The sequence below is a fragment of the Copadichromis virginalis genome, linkage group LG22 (assembly GCF_057382275.1).
Source record: "Copadichromis virginalis isolate Kocher_CV1m ecotype Utaka linkage group LG22, C_Virginalis_male_GT1.1, whole genome shotgun sequence".
NCBI lineage: Eukaryota > Metazoa > Chordata > Actinopteri > Cichliformes > Cichlidae > Copadichromis > Copadichromis virginalis.
The window spans coordinates 14,927,136-14,947,677 of NC_140638.1; the positions used below are offsets into that span (position 1 = coordinate 14,927,136).

Consider the following 20,542-nt stretch of genomic DNA (forward strand, 5'->3'; position numbering starts at 1 on the left):
TGAAAACAACAGAATTTGAATGAAAACAATGGAATTTGAATGAAAACAACAGAAGTTGAGAACAAACAATGGAATTGGAATAAAAAGAGTAGAATTAGAATGAAAACAAAAGCATTTGAATGAAAACAACGGAATTAGAATGAACAGAACAGAATTTGAATCAAAACAATGGAATTTGAATGAAAACAACAGAATTTGAATGAAAACAATGGAAGTTTAAAACAAACAACAGAATTTGAATGAAAACCATAGAATTTGAGAACAAACAATGGAATTGGAATAAAAAGAATAGAATTTGAATGAAAACAACGGAATTAGAATGAACAGAACAGAATTTGAATGAAAACAATGGAATTTGAATGAAAACAATGGAAGTTTAAAACAAACAACAGAATTAGAATGAAATCAACGGCATTTGAATGAACAGAACAGAATTTGAAAAAAAACAATGGAAGTTTAAACTCTGTTGTAAAAATGAAAAAAACTGGTTGATGAGCTCACAGGTAAGGTAAGGAAAAGCTGGTTACGTTAAGAAATTTGATTGGGCAATCCAGTGACAATAATGAAATAACATGACTCTAATCATTCAAGCTAACTTGCAGGTTGTGTTACTACAATTACTTGCTCTGCAATCACGCTGCCGTGACCCGGAATCAAACCGGGGTTGCTGCGGCCACAACGCAGAGTACTAACCACTATACGATCACGGCTGGCGCCCTACATTATGCTGTCAGTTGCAGTCTGTATCTTGCAGTTGTCTCACTCCACCTTAAATACTTGAACAGTGACCTTTACGATGCGCAAAAGAACAGCAGACATTATTTACCGTCAGACCACTGTCACTGTAAAAATACATTGTAAAAAAAAAATCCATAGAAAACGGAAAATGTCCTGGTAATTTTCTGCCAGTACATTTTCTGTTTTTTACGGAAGTAAAAAAGTACTCTGTGAAGTATTTCCTTTTCTTGGCCATTGCTCTGCACTGGAAAACCAAACTGTATGATCACAGGTAAAATAAGTGATATTTTTCCACTGCAGGATTTAGAGTGCTTCAAGTAGTGATAGCTGTTGATCCATTTGTCAAATAATCTCTAAGGATCAAAATTTTCAAGAAAGATACAAATATCTCTGCTTATATTTGGCTAAAAGCTTGATATAGACATAACAGTTTATATTATGTCAGTATCCCCCACAAGGCATATAAAACCCCTGCCCACCAGCACTGCGCTTACATTATACTTCAATCAAAATATAGTTATTACTGATTTATTATTTATTTTTTTAGTTATAATTATTAGTATTTAATCACATTAGCACAACGGGGTGATAGAAATATTCCACATACTAGAAATGCTGCTCAGCATTTCATAAATTACATTTTCAACAAATTTTTGAGTAAAAACAGTTACTGGGAAAATGTGTGTCTGCAAATATTAACTAAACATTTCTATGTGCTACAAAATGGACATAATGATAAATGTGCTGAGGTGAAACTAAACTTTTAATAATATTACCACTATAGTCTGTTAACCACCAAATCTATGTTGGTCAGCTAGCTAAAAGTCTTTACTAGCAGCTGTAATCAACCGAGGCTAACATTAGCATTTGTTAGCATCAGCAAGGAAGGTCTGAGACTTAAACTAGGGTTAGTGTAACTTTGCCTGAAACCCTTTAAAGTGTACAATGGAGCCAACTGTAAAACATAGTGTCACGGCGAGTAGAGTGTGCCGTGTGGAAATATTAAAGGAGGATCCAGTCGCAGGCACTCGTGAAGGTGAGGTGGTTTATTGAACACAAAATAAGAATAGACAAACAGCAAACGGAACAGAAGGCTATCTAAACTGAGAACAACTAAGCTAGTGAACACAAACCAGGACATGAACATGAAGGAGGATGAGCAGCGGAGAATGACGACAGACAGCAGGGAGAACACACAGAAGGAGCACGGTGGATACACAGCTGAACACATTCACATGAGACAGACCACAATAAAACAGGAAACAAGAGATCACTACACGAGGACGCAGACTATGGAACGCCAGGACTGCCATAATGAATTAATTAAATACACCATTAAATAATTTATTAAATGTGGCAATAATTAATTAAAATTGGAATTAATTAATTAAATAAATAGTTATGACACATGTAATTAATTAATTATTGACACATTTAATTAATTATTTATGTATTTCACATTTTAATTAATTATTGACACATTTAATTAATTAATTATTGACACATTTAATTAATTATTTATGTATTTCACATTTTAATTAATTATTGACACATTTCATTAATTATTGACACATTTAATTAATTATTTAATGATATATTTATTTATTTCATTTTGGCAGTCCTGACGCCTGGCTCTCATCATGAAATAATTTTATCTGTCAGCCTCACCCATCAAACTCAGGGGGCGGGGTTAACGCTGATCGAGTCAAAACCATTGCTTTGGCCTGGTGGCCATTGTTTCTAGCACACAACAACCGGCATGTGGAAGCTAACAGAACTGAGCTTTGAAAAACCCTGTTTGTGTGTTACCAAATACCGTTTTAATATTTTTTTAGCCGAGAATGTAGTGGTTTAATCTTCATGTGTCTGGTCGGTTTGTCAAGATACAGCCTCTTTGCAAAAGTGTTTCGATGATTTCGGAGATGTCTGCCCAGTCTCACGGCAAAGCGTGGGATAGACCCGCTCGCCTCGCAAGCAATCCCACCGACAAAGCGCAGGCCCCGGTACACAGCTGTAGTAACCCCCGCTGACTTCTTTTACTGAGGTTATATTTATCGGTGTTTTATTTCCTGATGTTCTTATGTGTCCTACGTGTTTCAGTCGCCAATTCTGAATTATAACTAACATTAAAAACATGTTTAAGGAGGAGAGAGAGCAAATAAATCTTTTTAACATCTGATCTTTGGGTTTTTGTTCAGTAATCAGCGTGACCTGTGTATAAACACATAAAAGAGATAACGTTGGTGTTTCCGTCATGTAGTAACTGCTGGCTTTAACTGTACAAAGGTTGTTCGACACTATGAAACACATACAGACTTCATGATGTTCGGCTAATATTTTTATTGTGAATATTAATCATGCTGACCTCGCTCTGTACACCACGCAGCGAGGTCAGCATATCCACGATATCCTCAGCTCCATGAGTTAACACAAAGTTTCCCAGCTGACTATCTAACTGCCAACTATTCCAGAGACGTGAAAATATACAGCATAAAGAAAAGTGTAAGAGACTCAGCAGCAGATTAGAATAACAGTTATACATTTAATAAATCACCAAATGAATCCAAGAAACGAGCAAACCTGTTCCGACAATTTGAATTTGTATTCCCTCAGCTGCAGACTCGCTGCTGTTTAAATGTTTGAAAAGGAAGATTAGATATAAAAAACGTCAAACATAGACTCAGTCTGCCTTCACATTTGATATGAGGCCAGCACGTATAGTGGCCTCAGCAGGCTATTACTGAAATACACGTGCTATATCATAAACTATGATATAAACAGGGAGGTCCTATTAACATGTTTAGTCTTAAAGGACACCTTCCTGCCTTTAGTCTCCTTCATGAGCAGTATTAGTTTTCTTCTAACATCCAGAAGTCTGCACGATGTGTTTCATAGTTTGTAACAAGCCTTTGACAGGTAAACATAACATGACCGAAAAAGCAAAAAAAAAAAAAAAAAAAAGAGAGAGAGTGTTGACATAAGAAGAGAAAATGCTCTCAATTATGGAGACAGACAAATGGTTCATTTATGTTTGATGTGTGTTTATTCCTCCCTAAATATCGTCGGTGAAGTTTGCCATGCACGTCAGATTTTCCTGCGCATTTTTATACGTCTGCCAACAGAGAGAGAGAAAAAAATCACATTCTAACAGACAGCTGGTGCTTAGAATACAGTTGAATAACTATTAAAAAACAGATGATATTTAGATGATAGTTCAGTCTAACACATGTGCCAGTGAACCATTAAACGTCTGTGAAACTATGCAGTTATGAAACGTAACTTTAACCTCAGCCAAACCGATTTGCTCAGTTGTAAATAAAACAGCGAAGTAAACGTGACCCGACAGACAGAACCTGAGTGAATGAAGTCCAGCGTTTAACCACTGAGAGCTAAAACTCAGCTGAGGTTTCAAAGCTGTGTGCCGGTGATTGGACATCAGCCGCTGATAAAGCTGTTCGCCTATAAAGTGCTCTGTAAGGAAACGAGCTCCAGCAGCTCTGCGCTCGGGGAAAACACTATATTTACTTATCTTGTGCAGAAAAATGCGCTGACATTGCGTTATATCGAGCACCGGCTGCCCAGTTAAACTGTGACTATCACCAGGTAACTAGGCGTGTTTCTTGAATTAGCAGCAGGTGTTAAACAGCTGACAGATGAGGAGGAGGATGCATGCAGGTAAACTGAGGGTCTGTTGAGCTGATCGCTGGTTTCGTGAGAAAAATGTCAGCTCGTTCTTTATGTTACAGAAGCACAGAGACACAAGACCAGGCGGAAAGAGACGATCGTTCGGTGAAAATGAGAATCTGCGAATGCAACATGTGGAACACGGAGAGTGGAATATGTAAACAAACCGGTTAATGTAACCCCCTCGGTGCACTCTGCATGCTAACTGTTAGCAGAGCTAGTGAAATCTCTGAAAACATCTGAGCACTTTTGCAAACATGTTCTATGTTGACAACCTGACCAGACATACGTCGCGACATTCGCGGCTAAAACACTGTTAAAAGTGTAGCTGGTGACAGAAAAACGGGGTATTTTAAAACTACACCACCACCATTGCTGCCTGTGATTTGATCTGCATTCTGGGATAACTGGCTGCCCCAAGTCTACACAAGCAATCGATTTTCTAGGATCGACCTGTTTTGACTTACTTTGCACGGCAACCAATCAAATGTTAGAGAAGCTGCATGGGCAGCGTTAACCCCGCCCCCTGAGTTTGATGGGTGAGGCTGACAGATAAAATTATTTCATGACGAGAGCCAGGCGCCAGGACTGCCAAAATGAAATAAATAAAATATATCATTAAATAATTAATTAAATGTGTCAATAATTAATTAAATGTGTCAATAATTAATTAAAATGTGAAATACATAAATAATTAATTAAATGTGTCAATAATTAATTAATTACATGTGTCAATAATTAATTAAAATGTGAAATACATAAATAATTAATTAAATGTGTCAATAATTAATTAATTACATGTGTCATAACTATTTATTTAATTAATTAATTCCAATTTTAATTAATTATTGCCACATTTAATTAATTATTTAATGGTGTATTTAATTAATTCATTATGGCAGTCCTGGCGTTCCATAGCAGACAGGACACAGAACTAAACTCACACAAAACATAAGGGCAAAAATCCTTAACCACGAGTAAACAGAAAGATGGAACTTAAATTGTAACCAACAAATCACAAAGGTAACACGACGATCATTCAAGAGATAAACTAAAACATAATAAACTCAAAATGCTGGGTCGAACCGACCCAGAACCGTGACACATAGGTATTGATATATTACTTATTAAATTCCTAAAATAATTTCTTCCCCTCTATACATTAGTAGAACCATGAAGTTCTCACTTTTCCCAGTTATCAACATCAATGACTTTTGCTAATTAGCTAGTTAGCAGTCACAGCTGTGCAATCCGGTTGTTCAGTCTGACGTCACTAGCCATGTCTGGGCCTAAACTCCGCTGCAGGTCCATATATCAAACGATCACTATGGCATTACTGAGAGTTGAAAAACTGTCTAAAGTCTTTCATCTTTAATAAAATGATCAGCGTTCTGCTCTACCAGGTGTAACAATTGAGTTTAACATCCAGGCATCCATAAAAACGGAATTTATGACATTTAACGGAGTTAGAAGTTAGCAGGAAGTTAGCTCGCTAGCTTCTATCTAAATACAATATAGCATGTCCTGACTGCGGGGTTTTGGAAACAAATTAAAACGTACAGCTCTGTTATCACTTCCAGCATAAATGAAGACAGGAAACTAAACAGCAGTGACGTTTGTAGGGTTACTGAAGTTGGGCTAGCTGGTATATAATGATGTGCTACGTGACCGCTAGCGACACAGCTATGTTAGCATAATATAAACAAGCTAACTTTTTTCCCACTGATAAAAGTTAACGTGAGTGTTCTCGTTGGTCAGGAACAAATGTAATGCATGGCAGGATGCTGTAAAAGGACCAAACTTCAGCCAGGAGAACAACTGAGATAATCCATCCACAATACGAGGTTAGTCATTCATATACTGCTGCATGGGCTGGGCTGTAGTTACATCCTAAGGTTTTAAAAACTGAGCTTAAATAAATGATTAGCAGTAATAAAAGCCAAGGGAGGTCAACAGTGATCCCTGACTGTTTTAGAAGCTTTTTGAGATTAAATAGAAGAAAATACAAAACATTAAACATGTTAACAACACAAAAGCCATATTAAACCAGACTACTTTAGGCCCGGAAGTAGGATTCGTCACGTCATCACTTAACAATCGGATACCCAGAGAGACGCAGACAGCTAACTATAATATTTATGAAAACTGGTCCAGCCACTGAAGGGCAAAAAAGGTGGTGTCACAGTAAAAATTATTTTAACATTAACTAAAATGGAAAGCTTGAGTCATGTTAAACCTAAATAATATTTTTTTTAAAAATGAGTCAGCCAATTATTCTTGACTTGTCTGGAGACAGCAGAAACCAGCTAACAAATAAATTAAAAATTCTTTCTAAATAAAAACGCAGAGTATTTTGAAAAACATTATTTTAATAAAAGAAAACATGAGTTTTAATACTTACCACAGAAATTTGAAGGCAGTTTCTCCAACTCCAGAGTCCAAAATCTAGATGAAGCCTGAAACAAGTCTAATTGCTGCTCTTGCTCTTAATTTTCCCTCCTTTTGGGGTTCTTTTTCCCACAGTGCATTGGAATAGTTGAGAAATACAGAAAAACACCTGTAAATGACTAATACGGAAAATTCCTTCACATTTATACAGTAGATTACTGTACTTTTATGGATTTTTCTTACAGTGTAGGAATAGTGATTTCCATAATGCGTGTCTGGAGCACTCTGGTGGCATAAGTAGGTAGTGCTGAAAGGTCCAATTTTTTTAAGCACATTTAAAACCACAGAAGTCCACACAAAGTGCTTTCCAGGCAAGTGCATTCATTATGACCCAAGTATAGACATGACCATCTAACAGAGGAACTGGGCTGCACTGATCTCCTCCCCATTTTCATGTAGAAGAGGCCTCTTCATCACGTATCTTAGACCAGTACTTGACTCCAATTGTGAGGCCACGTGGCATTTTGAATGCTATTTTAAAAATTAAATCCACCATTTATCTAAGCATTTAGGCAATTGTGTTAGATATATGTGAATGTAAACCTTGACAGTGAAGTCCCAACTTTCTCACTTGCTCATTGACGATGCTTTTCCTTCGTGTCAAAGAGTCGCTATTTATCTGTAAAAAACAGAAACTGAAAATGAAAGCAGAACTTAAAACGGCGAAAGGGCCTGTGAGTCTGACCGGTGAGCCCACCGGAGAGATAAAGGTAATTATTGGAAACAGTCTTGTGGTTGTTATCCATGACGCACGTATGCTAACACACCCCAAACTCGAGACAGAGCAACAGACCTGCATCGTTGTATGCCATGCAATCACCTGCTTGTCAAAAAAATATTTATTGTTGGGTTTTGTTTGTTTGTTTGTTTGTTTGTTTGTTTTACCACTGAACTTGCAAACGTGAATTTATCTTTACAGCTACAGAACTTTCTGTAGCAATGACACATGGCAACAAAGTTTTGAGCCAAACTTGTAGAGATTCGAGATGACAAAGCAGTGAGATACGTCAAGATGCGTTCCAGAAATAAAGTTTCAGGTTCTGAACACTGCGGTGACAGTTACTCGTTACCTTCAGAGGTGGCGCGCCGTGATCGTATAGTGGTTAGTACTCTGCGTTGTGGCCGCAGCAACCCCGGTTCGAATCCGGGTCACGGCATTTTATCCATAATCAATAGGCGTTTTCTTGAGGAAATTTAAGGAACATCTTTGTTAAATTCATAATAGAAATAAAGAAAGAAAAGATAAATCACAAACCAAAACACGTTTACAATCCATTGGACCATGAAAGCAAGTTACACACTAATGAACTTCCACCCGAAACTCTTCAAAAGTTGATTCTGTTCATCTGGACCCTAAACCGCACACTTCAGTTTGAAGGGTGTAAAACGACTCCTAAACTTCTTTTTAATGTCGGGGTGACGATGCCTCACTATATGTCACACCATTCCTACAATCAGCCGTCTTGGGTGGCCAGCCGTGATCGTATAGTAGTTAGTACTCTGCGTTGTGGCCGCAGCAACCCCGGTTCGAATCCGGGTCACGGCACACGCTTTTGAAGCAAATATTATCACACACTGTAAATCAGTAACGGCGGAGAGACGGCTTTCATATGAGCAAAGTACAAATTCTACATTTAGCAAAGCAAAAATGAAACAAGGCTCAGGTGTGTAAATACCTTGCGTATTTTTTCTCAATGTGCCACCTCGTCGGTCGTTCATTTCACATAACAAGAAGCTTTCTGAATTACTTGCATACATAAAGAGCGCTTACTATTATATGGAATTACCAGAACCTCTATTCATTCCACTTTAGAGCTCCGTGGTTTATTTTACGTGAATCGTCCGTATTGGACCACCTTTCAATCATAGATTCCCTTTTATGGCCATAGAAACAACAACTGTTTCCCCTATCAGATCCAGAAGTCACTGTAAACCACAAGCGAGAGAACATAAAACATATAATAATAATGCATTTGATATCCAGACATGAAATATCAATTAAAGCTAAATATACTGTACTGAAATTTAAAACCTATATAAAATCCAAAATAAAGTGTAATAACAATCACTGACCAGCAGATGTCGTGTGTGACCCTGTGTATAAAAGCAAGACGCACACTGTAAATTCATTAGTGAAGTACTGGTATAAGAAAGACTAATGGGCCAAACCTTGTTAGGTTTGATTAATGAATCAGCAGGCCCTGACACTGTATTATTTGCCAAACAGACACATGCGTATACAGTCAACAGCCAACACCTATTGCAGAGGCAAGGTGGGCACCGGGATTATAGCCCAGATCTCCGAGGAAAAAAAGGCTCCAGATTCCTCCACATCAGCTGTAGATTTCACTGTAAGTCACAGTTTACAAAAGTCTCTAGTCTCGGAGTTTAAAGGGGGGCTGACTAGTCTGGTTTATATTGTTCTTGTATTCCTGCACCAAGGGTTTTTTGTTGTTGTTGTTGTTTGTCTTTCTCAAACAAATGGTCTCAAATACCCTGCTTGGCATTCTTTCACAGGAGTTAGTTGTTGGTTTTGAGGTGTCTGTGGAAATACTGCATTATTATGTAAAGTGGGTGCTGTTTAGGGAACCTTATCTACTGGCTATCTACATTAGCACAAATGCATGTACATGTGGAAGGGCCCATTCTTTATAATGATAATGACATTTGCTACCTTAAAGGGGATGTGCTGTACTAATTTTCAACTGCATTATTTTCATGGACTTTAGAAGAGTACCTGCGCTAAACTCACAACTCAATATTGATGTTATTTACTTTGATGTTTATATTGATGTTATCTTATACTGATCTTGGATCAGGTCATCATCTGTCTGTGACGGAAAGTTGTTGACTTCAAATGGCATTATAACCCTTCCCAGACTGATGAGCGCCAATAGTCGCTTCTATAATATCAATGCTGATAGTTTATACACACAGACCAACAAACTGCCAAAACTTCTGCTTTCATAGGGGCTTATTAACATTTACATTTACATTCTGATGTTTTTGTCATTAGTACAGTTTTTTAAGTGTAGGACATCCAAAGTGGAATTTGTTACATTGTTACTACGAGTTACTACGCAATTAAGTTAAGGGACGCGCTAAATGTTCTAAACCTGGATACAACAAAGCGGCTACATTTGTAAGATTTTAAGTATCTACACATTCATTCATTCATGAGTTGCTGGTTTGTGTTTTGTGTGCCTGCGGGCAGGCTTTTCCTCCTCTCACTCTCCCCCCTCTTTCTCTTTTTCTCTCCCAGAAGCAGCCATATTGGAATGCTGGATGTGGAGAGGGGAAGCAGGAACAGGCGACGAGAGGGAGAGCGAGAAGGGGGAAACGGTCAGGAGCGAAAAAAAAAACGCTATCTGAAAGTCCTTCCAGCTCTACAAGTGAAAATAACGGAATATTTACCGACCCTGCACAGCTTCTGTCGCCGGTAAAATCAACTCAAACCTCTCGGACGTCACCTGGAACAAGTCAGCGTGAGTGATGTTGTGTTTTGGGGGGATTATTTCAACAGCTAAAAGATATTACGGGAGATGCAGTTGGGTTACTGTTCAGTTCTGGCTGGCGCTAGCTGTTTCCCTGCCCCAAGTATTTGGACTAATTTACTCACTTATTATTTGGGAAGTACCGGATAAGGTAGCTTAGCTTTAGGGCACCGTAACTAGGACATAGTTTACCTTTCGCTAAGTTGGAAAATAAATGTGACCTACTGCCACCAAACTCGTCGCCTCGGTCACATGGAGTGAATGTAGAGTGTAAGTTACGGTAAATAGTTGAACCGGATTAACCTACATTTATCTCCAGAAGTACTTTACGCATTTGTTTGTCCTCATTCTCCCGGATTCAGCTGCTGCTTTACCTTGATTGACCGAACTTAACTGAACTCACATACTTTCCACCTTAAAAGAACACTTATGTTTCGTTTCCTCCTGTAATAGTGGAGAAATTAATAATAGTAAGTTTTTCTCAGTGTTTATTGGCCACACGAGTCTTATTTTATAAGATTTAAGATCTGATGTGACACGACTGCAATTCGTTTTTCCCCTTTTAACCAATAAGCTAATGCAGCATAACAGGGGCAGAAGGCCAAGAGCTATGCAGGAATATACAGCCATTCATTGATTACTTTTGATAAACAGTTTCAGGCTTTCCCCTCAATCTAAGTGCCAAGTTGTCTTATTTTTATCTTACATATGGGATTTGCTCGTTTTCTTTTAACTTTATGTAGCTTTAAATGGAAAAGTGATAGTTTTGATGGTTGTTAATCAGAGAAAATAAGATATTTGAGAGCATTGTATTGACTTGTAACCTTTTTTGGGCTTCTGGGGACTTCTCAGAGAGTTCATGAAGAAATAACCAGTTAAATCCATGGAAAATTCACGAAGATTAATTTTGTCCCTATGTTATGAACAGTCATTATATATGGACGCTATGTGTATATATAATAGGGGCATAAGCAGTCAGTGTAAAGTTGGACAAACTGTCAAATGCAAGTGAATCCCCTCAAAAGCAGCATACTCCGTTCTTTATGTTCCCAAGTGTGAAAGAGCTGCAGTGCTGAGCTTGCCAATCCTTCATATTTCACATGCAAGAAAATGCTAATGAATTAAAGTATCCTGAGGCCACTCAAGCTTTAAACCAACAGTATACTAATAAGCGTGCAGTCCTGCATATGAATATTTTTCAATCTGAAGCTCTGAATTGTGTACTAATAAGATCCAGGGCTCTAAATTGCAGTTACATTACAAATACTTTTGTTTTATTTCTTAATTATTGAATATTTTGATTCTTTAAATTCATTTCTGTCCTCTTTTACTGACAAACTGATTTACTTATTCACATTGTGCATTCCTGGTATTTGAATAATGGCTCTTCTGATGAGATAAAAGTCGTTGCCGGGACGACATCCTTCAGGCACTACCTCCTACACCGCAACAGCATAGTTTTAAAGCTTGTCAGATGCACATTTAGTTCATAATATCATCTGCAATTGGCTGTTAAATAAATTTTCATCAGGTTTGATTGTGAATGAGACCTCTTTGCCAAGCAGCTTATCCACCCAGTGGGCTTGTATTCACTTAGACTCCAGCTGCATTCATTCAGCTCCCTCACCATGACCTAAGTGCTTAACCACTTGAATAGTGGTCTTAAGCTGGAAATCGATATCTACCACAATCAGTTTTTGTGGATATTTGGGAGGCAGATAACACGCGAGTGGGTCAGATGTGAAATCGGTCCGATTTGATTACATTAAAATTCTTTCCAGTCATGCTTGCTTGAGCCATGCGGCGATAGAGTCTAGCTGCTGTCTACTAATTTGGCATCATAAGACCAAATCCATTATCTCAAGTAGAAACATGTCATTACACTCAGTATGTGAAACGAGTGGAAAACAACGTTGTTTTTCTCAAAATATCTGACATGTTGAACCTCCTCTGGCTCTGGGAAATTCCTTGATATGGCACTTTAGGTTGGCTCTCAGCATTTATACCTTTGACTGCTGTTAAAAAGTTACTGCTTTCAGTTTTTTTCTTGTTTTTATTGAAATGAATGAATTTACTTTTACAGAGTCCAATAAATGGCTGCACCTTTTCTGGTCTGAACCTTCTACAGCCTGGTCTACAGCAGGCTAATACAGGCGTGGCAGTGGTGTGTGTGTGTTTCTGTGTGTGTAAATTGCGGCGCAGTGCAGGAGGCCTGTATTTATAGAAACACTTGACTACACTCAGAGACCTTACAGCAGCAGTGTACCACATTGCAGAGAGCTGTACTGTCTTTTCCTCTCCTGCAAGGTTTGTGCACTCTTTTTAGTTGTGGTGGGGTGTGTACTGAGTTTTGAAAAGGTTCTTCATACCGTCTTTGTGTTGCACTAAAATCTGTTTTAGTCTAGGCCGACTGCAAAAACAGGCAGACAAGACGGTAACAAAGCTGTCGGTCTCGCGTCTTTTAAATTGCAGTACGTGGTGCGACTCATAAGCGATAGCAGTCATTGCAGACACACATTGTGCATGTTGAGGTATGCAGAGTTCCTGAATGAGAGTGTGCTTGTGTCACGAGGAATCAGTAAGACTTAATGAAGTAATCTGAGCAGAACGGGGGCGTTGGCAACTGTGCTTGTTTCATTGCTTGGTTTGGTCCTTTTTGAATAAGTTGTACTGTTTTCCTAGCAGACAGGGTGGCCCTCTTTTTTTCTTGTTTTCCTCCCAATGATTGGCTGCATTGTACCTGCTGTGTAAATATATGCAGCTGTGGCAGGTCTAAACTCCTTTTCCACACAACCTGCGCAAATCAACGATTCCTATTTGCAAGCTCACCTCAGGAAAGAGAAAAAAAAAAAGAAGAAAAAGTGTGTGTTTAAGTGTCCCAAATCTGTAAATTCAGCTTCTGTCTTCTCGCTGAACTTATTCCCTTGCATCCTGCATGTGGTTTTAGCTGTGAAGGAAAATAAGTGTGTGTGTGTGTGTGTGTGTGGAGTGTTTGCACAGGAGACGAAAAGAACAGTCATTCCCTTTACTTGTGGATTGGCTGCATTCAGGAAGCAGACCCCACACCCCTCCACACACACACACTAAGAGCACTTACTGTACATCCTAAAGCATGCTGTGTCCCTCAGGAGCTCAAAGGAAAACGCCCTCTTCCTCTCAGAAGCAGGAGAACCACTCAGACTCCAGCTGGTGTTGATGTGTGTGTCGTTGTGCGTCCTTGTTTGTGGGTTGCTTTTTGCTTTGATCGTGATTGAGATTGCTCAAGAAAATGCAGATAATTGTCTTGGGTTTGTCAGTTAGAAATGTCTCTGTAGTCCCTTAAAAAGTTGGGTTTGAGAAAAGTGTGTGGACATTCTCATGGTTAAAAATGTATGTATGTTTGCTAAGCTTAGATGACACCTTCTTCCACCTACATGTGAAGGCATGTGGATGGGTTTGTGTATTGTCTTAGCAGAGTGTGAGCGTGTAAACCTCTGCCTGCGCAGATTTACACACTCATATAATCACTGTTAACAACTATTGGCTAGTGGCTATGATGTGACTGATTTCTGGTCATGTTTTCCTCATCAGTCTGCTTATAAGATTAATTATTTCCCCTATTGTTCTGGGTTTCTTTAGTTATTAAAACACAATACTATGAAGTTGAGGAATTTTTTTTTAAAATAAATTTGTGAATACTGATCTTAAGGAAGCAGATGTTGGAATAGTGCCTTGATTAATAATAATAATAATAATAATGATGGATACTTTATTGATCCCCATGGGGAAATTACTTGTTTTTCTCTGCATTTGACCCATTCACTCAGTGAAGCAGTGGGCAGCCCACTAAGCAGGCGCCCGGGGAGCAGTGTGTAGGGACGGTACCTTGCTCAGGGGTACCTCAGGGTAGCCGTTAAGTGGATTCGAACCGCCGACCTTCCGATCATGGGGCGACCACTTTACATACTGAGCTATCCCTGCCCCCCCCTTGATGGATTATTCCATCTGTTTAAGACTGTGGGTATTTTCTTATGAAAATCAGCCCCAACAGCTAACAGATACTGTGGCCCTGAACCTTTCTACAAATTCTCTGACAGAGGTTGATATGAGAATGCCAATGTCCGAAACAGCCAAAGGTATCATTAAATAGTATTTAACCTATCTTCTCCCAAACATAGCATCTCTCTGGTGTCTGAATGTGGCTGTTTTCTTTGGTAGTGCAGGTAATCGGGGGAAATTAGGGTGCAGCGGTGGAAGCATCCATGGGCAGCCTCGAACTCCCTGTCTACCTACAGAGAGTGTTTATTGTCACATGATGGCGAGTGTTAAAAACAATGAAGTGTCAACTGTAGCCACAGTCTGTGCTTGGCGTTCTGTATTTTTATTTTTTTTTAAATCTTTGTACACAATGTACACAACCGCAGTGGCATAAATTAAGCATAATAGTCATTCAAGGTACTGATTGGGCGTCCAGTGCCCTGCTATCTGCGTGCTCTATCGAATCAGCTTTGCCCCCAATAAGAACATGCATATTTTCAGTAGTGAGAACTGTCTTCTGCTGTGTCTTACATGTGAGAGAGGAGCGCTTCAAACAGTGTCCTGCCTTGACATTTTCCAGGAGTCATGTGTGAAAACGACTGCTGTCACATATTCTTCAGCAAAGCATCCTGTGAACAGATCGTGACATGGCAACACTTAAACAGGGAGCCACAACATAAGACCGTGGACAGTTTTATTGTCATCTGGACTGAGTTTTAGAAATGTTTAGCACTGTCCACATCTAAAAAATGTTCTCGCTGTGCGTCACTTTATAGCTAGTAGTTGGTGACTAGTGGATATCCTAATGTAGCTAACGACTGCTCCTGTGTCTGTCAGCGTCACTGCCATTTGTAATTGCTTATAATGGCTCTTCTAAAAGTTTAGAGAAGTTTAATGCGGGATCCTTCCCCTTTGCTTTGCTGCTGGCTACTACACATAACTGAATGTCATTGACATCAAATGTTGTCTGTTTGCTACTAGTCATTTCTTGTGTGGATGCTCCATTATAAAAAAACATTGTGTATGTTACACAGTACAAGTGAACCGGTTTATTGACAGAGCTGAATCTCAATGTCTACGTTTGCACTGCACTCCAAGTGTAGTTTGCTTGCTGCAGCTGAAACTTACTACAATGGCAGGAAATGACATCATAGTTAATGACTTGCCCCTCCTTGGGGCATGCACACACAAGGACAGTCTCACACACACACATACATACACACTTGGAGTGAGGTACCTTCGGTCATGCAGGTCACTGGTGCAGCATGTCAGCTAGTGATGAATGGAACTGAAATGCAGTGATTCCCTCTGGCGTAGAGATGCGAGTGTATGTGTGTGTATTTGTGTGCCTGTGTGTGCACAGTTGAACCAAAACGACTCGAGAAAAACTAATAACTGTTCTCACATTCCGTTAATTTTCCTCTGAGCTGTAACTGAAGTGTTGAAAATAACAATTAAAACCACAGATATTGTGAATCAGTTGCCCCTCTCCCACTTGGTGTGCGTATGTGTGGTGTTTGAGCGAACAGTGTAATTACACTGCAGTGAGTCAGAGGGGGGAGAGAGAAAGAAGTAATTGTTGGGCTTTGTCATATAGATGGAGAGAAAAGATGTGGGAGGAGGAGAAAGCTGGGTGGAGAAGACAGAACATTTTCTGTGTTTGTGCATAAATGCAGAAAACGTGACCTTTTTTCTACTAAACATCAACCAAAATATCTTCTTTTACCTTCATATGCAGGATGTTTATCTTCACCTTGGTGGGTTCCTCTTACCTCCTGCTGTGTGGGTTTATTTGTCCAGTTGTTCGTTGCTCTGGTATCTCGGGATATGTTTCAGACGCCACTTCCTCTTCGTTCAAGCAAATGTTGTCGATAGTTACATGAGAAAATCAATACTAATAATACTCATCTCTGCCGTTTTAAATACAAATGGGGTTTCTGGCAAGCGGTTTGGATTACCAGATTGACTGGAAACAGGGAGAACAGCTAATGTGGCTATGTCTACAGGAAGGAAACAAAAACCTGTTTGGTTTAAACATCAGAAACCGTCTTTAAGTATACTGGCATGCAGAGTGTCTCAAAATTCTCTAGAAAGCGAACGTGAAGGTCCCAAACAAGTGTGTTGTTTCCTGATGAGCAGTGCACTCACTGTAAATGGTAATCTTCAGATGGCCACCTTTATTCTTCAACTCTCTTAGGCAATTTTTAGCCCTTCATTTGTGCAAAAATACAATTTTCATGTCTGACAAACTGTGGAATAATTGGCATTTTTCATAGAATCAACTAAAGAAATGGGAACAAATGATGTGTTTTGGGGGTGTTAGTAACAAAGTGCCCAAAAATAGTTTATCCTTTGAGCCAGTAACCTTTGTTAATCTTGAATTGTTGGTGGCATAACAAAAAAACAAACAAAAAAGCATTCCTCTGAAAATGATCAGGTACACGGACTGGACTAAAAAATCAGCATCCAATGTCCAAAGGGAAAAAATTGAAATAATTTCAGAAATCCCGGAGAGCTATTCTTCAAATCCACCTTAAAAAACAACAACAACAAAAAAAAAACCTCTAAGAAAGCCTACTAGATGTCTGCTTAGACGTAAAAATATAAAGAAATGAGGGGTGGCTAGAGCTGGGCGATATGAGATTTTTTCATATCACGATATGTTTTTTTCATTTCAGGCGATAACGATATCTATCACGATATAAGCCAAATAACTATATTTGTAAGATTTAAATGTGCCGTTGCTCACAAGTAAAATGTGAAATAATCAGCAGCTTGTTTTTATTTAAATATTTATTTCCCATAATAAGTTCAACAGAGTAGATGTACTTAAGGAACATGAGACTTTTTCAGATAAATAAAGGCAAATATTGCAAACTACACAAAAGGCAGCCGCTAAAGCGTTTAAGTTTCAAAATAGAACAAACGAAACAGACTAAATTGTCAATTCCACTTAGAAACAAAATATTAATTCTAAAAATAAATCTTAGTTTGTTTTACAGAAGAACAGACAAAACTGACTAACTTTTGTCAATATCAAATAAACTGAGAACTAAAAGGAAATTCTCAATCTCTCCTTGTTGTATAGCTGAGCTTTTCAAACAGTTTTAACAGTTACTTTAGTCTGACAAAAGCCGAATGATGAATTAGTGCTTCCAGTCAGAGACTGAGGCTACGTCCACACGTACACGGGTGTTTTTGAAAACTGAGATTTTCCGTTTTCGTTTTAAAAAAAATAATCCCGTCCACACATAAAGGCAGAAATGAAGGAAAACGCTGCTATGAACATGCCAAAGCAGCAGGTGGCGCTAGATTCCTAACCGTGCCGAAATGTTGGCCAATCAGAAGTCTAGAAGCCTCGGTGGGAAAAAGTAAACAAAGCTGGGGCATAGAAGCAGAACCGAGTCGTATGTGTGGAGGGACAGTAACTGTGTGTATATGTAAGCATTTAAACACTGCAGAGAGTAGAATTAACAGTAACAGTATTGTAGAAATTCATTTCACCGAAACAATAACGTGGCGCACAGTGTGACGCATGCTCCAGTTTATTGTATTTCCAGACTTGCTTTCGGCACAATTTACAGTGCACGCTACTCTGTTTTTTGTCAGACTTGAAATAGCCGAAAAACCTTCACACTACGGAACTTCTATGGCTCTTCCGTTTGACAATCTCTCCGGCATTGGAACCATCATCTGTTTTCTCTTCGGTCACGCTCGGTTGATTTTTCTAGTCGGCACACTCATTTCCTCCATTACCTGCTGGCTGCTTCCCAAACAAACACACGTGCGGCTTGGCACTTGTGCTGTACGTAACAAGCCACGCGACGTGACGCTGCGGCTGTGATTGGTTCGGCTCTGCGCTACTTAATTTGGATTGGCTGACCTTTTTTTTTTTTTCTTTGAGGACAAGAGCGGCGAGGTCTATCGCGATAGCTTAATTTCTCTATCGAGTAAAAGTTATATCGCGATACATATCGTTATCGTTCTATCGCCCAGCTCTAGGGGTGGCTCTAGACTTTTGCACAGTGCTGTATCTGTATCACAGTGCTGGAGGTTCTCTTTGGGTCCCAGGCTAAAACATTTGTTTTCTATCCAGGAAAAGCCCTAAATACTAACAGATCCAGATGTAATGAATATTTTTAAACTTTTTTATGTCTGATTTTTGGCTAAGAGAATGCATGTGCATGAGATGGCTAAACAATTAAATAATGTCTTCATCGTGTGTGTTACAAGACATGTTTGCTGTAGTGTGGTTATTATTTTTAAATGATTCTCCCTTTGCTTTCCTCTTCATATTGACACATGCATAACAACATCCCTAAAGCTCAAGTAAGCTCAAGAACTTCAGTTTCCTTTACAGTGAAAGCCACACATGCACTGAGAACAGGACCAAAGCAGTCTTCAGTGTCTGTTTGGCCAATCATATGATCTCATTTGTTCACTAGATCCGTGCACAGCCACACACAAACATAAAAAAAAAACACAGTCATGTGGTGGATTATAAGGGGAAACACACAATGATGAGCAAAGAAACACCTGGATGAAAGCCATAGGTATGACATCACACTCAGAGGCTGGTATGCTACCATAAATTAGTGTGGCTGAGGTCAGATGTGGGTGTGATCCCACAATGTCTGCTTGTGGGTCAATGTATATGTGTCTGTCTGTGAGATTAGTCACCAGCAGGCGCACTCCGGTAACAAAGGTTCATTGAAGACTTGTTTGGAGGCTGTCTGCCTCTCCCTCTTTCTTTGTCTGGAAAAATGTTTTTGTCATTATATCAGCAGTAGCATTGCACAAAATACTTGGAAAGCCTTTTTTTCTTCTTGTAGCAGATGGGATCATTTTGCTGAATAAAATCCAGCATCATAGACATTTAATGGCTACAAAACACGCTTTATTAGACCACTAAAGCTGCTCCTTTTATGTCATCATATGGAAAAATTTGGAGGTGAGACATGTATTTGACGGGTTTTGACTGTTGACATTAAATAGGGGGTCATTTCATCACTTATAAACCCAGAGGGTAAAATAAGCAGGGAAAAAACACGAGTAGTGGTTCTCAAATTGTGAGCTTCATGCCCCTAGTGGGACATGAAGGTACTGCAGGTGGGCTATGACTGGTCATTTATAATTAATAGATTTCAAAAGAAATAATTCTACTGAAATTTTTTTACATTTTAAAAAATTTAAATTGGTGTGAATATATAATTTTAAGCATTAAACATGTTTCGAGTGGCTGACAGTTGCATTGGATCTTAAAAAGTTCTCGCAACATTTCAGCACATGGACTACAAGCAAAGCAACAAATCTAAAATATAGTTCCAAACACATGATGCAAACCCATAAATTCAGTAAACGAAATAATTCATAATATAAAATACATGAGAGGTGAGAAAGTTGAAGCCTGAAATGCCAACATGTGAGTACTGCCACAGTTAGCTGAATAGCATTATGTATTGGATAACATCTACAGTCTACTCACTTCATCAAATAACAACTTGCGATTTAATGAAAACATTTTAATTGCCTGAACTTTTACACACAGGACAAATTAATGCGTTGTGTCAGCAGTTTAGGTAGACCACACCATAAAGGCTAGCTAGTTATGAGCCGAACTAGAGTAAAAACAGCCTACAACAAGTAGCCTCCATATAGTTTGAAACTATATAACTGGAAAGATAACGCGCTGGGCTTTTTAAAACTCTAGTATCTTGCAGTTATGTGTTACGCCTGCACGATAAAATCTGTAACACATCAGTCACACTAACATTTATCCAAACCGTGAGAGGCCGTTTTGTTGTCTGTTGCTTATCTTTCTATTGAAGATTGAGCTTCCTTTGTTGTTGTTTGTTATTTTGGAAAAGTGGAACCACAGTGGCAGTGGAACCCTGTTAGAACCCGTGTTTTATTTTTGCGTGGATGGCTGCGGAAATGTTGGATGCCTTGGTGAGAGAGAGCACGGCAAAGAAAAGACGATCCCTTGGCCAATATATTGGGTGGAAATATCAGGTCCTGACATTTTTATGGTTGTTACTTTGACACCTATCACGGTCAGGTGGTTTTAATGTCGAGGCGTGTATCTGTTTGTATTACAGGTTATTTGAAAATGCATTGCCACTAGAGGGTGATGTTAGCACACCTCCTCTCAAAGAAAGGAT

At 38.9% G+C, this 20,542-nt stretch overlaps 2 non-coding genes across 2 annotated transcripts; one reads left to right on the plus strand and one right to left on the minus strand.

The window, feature by feature from the left end:
* Positions 1–638: 638 nt before the first annotated feature.
* On the minus strand, positions 639–710 carry trnah-gug (transfer RNA histidin (anticodon GUG)). The gene has a single exon. It is a non-coding gene; the product is annotated as a tRNA-His (tRNA).
* A 7,245-nt stretch (positions 711–7,955) lies between these two features.
* Positions 7,956–8,027, plus strand: trnah-gug (transfer RNA histidin (anticodon GUG)). The gene has a single exon. It is a non-coding gene; the product is annotated as a tRNA-His (tRNA).
* The last annotated feature ends 12,515 nt before the right edge of the window (positions 8,028–20,542 follow it).